Genomic DNA, 1,508 nt, shown 5'->3' with positions numbered 1-1,508 from the left:
TGGTTTGTTTTGTGTTTTTTTGTGTGTGTTTGTGTGATTTTTGAATGTGAATTAAAGCAAAGCAAATATAACACACCACAAACATCCACAAAAGAGATTTATCATATATAATATATATATAAAATATTATATTATTATTTTAAATAAATAATATATTAATATATATATATTATATATTATATATTATTTTATAATATATATAATTTTATATAATTATATAGGCAAATATATACCACAAAAAAATATATATATATATATATATATTATAAATTTTAAATTAATATTAATATATATAATATAAAATTATTATAAATATATTATTTATAATATAAATATAATATTAATAATATATATTATATTATATATTATTTTTAAATTATTTATATATATGATATAATATTTAATTATATATTAAATTATATATATAATTATAATTATATTTTATTAATATTATATTTTTTGGTTATAATAAAAATTTTTTTATTTATTAATATATATAATTTTATATATATTATAATATATTATATAATTATAAAATTTTATATATATAATATTATATATATATTATATTATAAAATTTTTATATCTCTGTTGTATGTGTTGTGTTTTGGATATTTGCTATGCTCATTCACATCCCTAAAAATCACAACACCCACCCCCACACAACACACCACACAACAAACAACACAACAACAACACACACAAACAACAACAACAAAAAACACACATATAATTAAAATATATTATATAATAATATATTTATTAATAAAATATATTTTAATATATTATATAAAATTATAATAAATATATTTTGGACCACAAACCCCACACACCACACACACAACACACACCACAACCCCACAACCAACAAATATTATATATTAATATATATTTTTTAATATATATTTTTATTAAATAATTAATATATTATAATAATATATTATATTATTTTTTGGTTGTGTGTGTGTTGTGGGGTGGGGTGTGTGTTGTTGGGGGGTTTTGTTGTTTGTGTGTGTTGTTGGTGTGTGTTTTGGGAAAAAAAACCAAAAATTTCCCCAAATTAAGGGGTTAAAGGGTTAATAATAAAAATAATGTTTTAATTATAATTTTATATATATAATATATATATATATAATATAAATATAATTAAATATAATTATATATATTTTAATATATTATATTATAAAATTTAATATTATATAATTTATAAATATTATATATATATATTATATATTATAAATTATTAAATAAATAATTTATTATTTTTTTATATATTAATAATATAATAAAGTATTATTTATATATAATATATATATTATATTATTATATATAATTTTTTATATATATATATATATTTTTATATATATATAATTATTATATTTTATATATATATTATTATGTGTTTGTGTGTTAAAATATGTATGTGGTGTGTATTTTATGTATATGTATTGTATGTTTTGTTAGTACATGTATATATATGTTATTAAATTATATTATATTATTATTTT

Source organism: Penaeus monodon, chromosome 8, assembly GCF_015228065.2.
Source record: "Penaeus monodon isolate SGIC_2016 chromosome 8, NSTDA_Pmon_1, whole genome shotgun sequence".
NCBI classification, from domain to species: domain Eukaryota; kingdom Metazoa; phylum Arthropoda; class Malacostraca; order Decapoda; family Penaeidae; genus Penaeus; species Penaeus monodon.
This window is presented reverse-complemented; position numbering follows the sequence as displayed.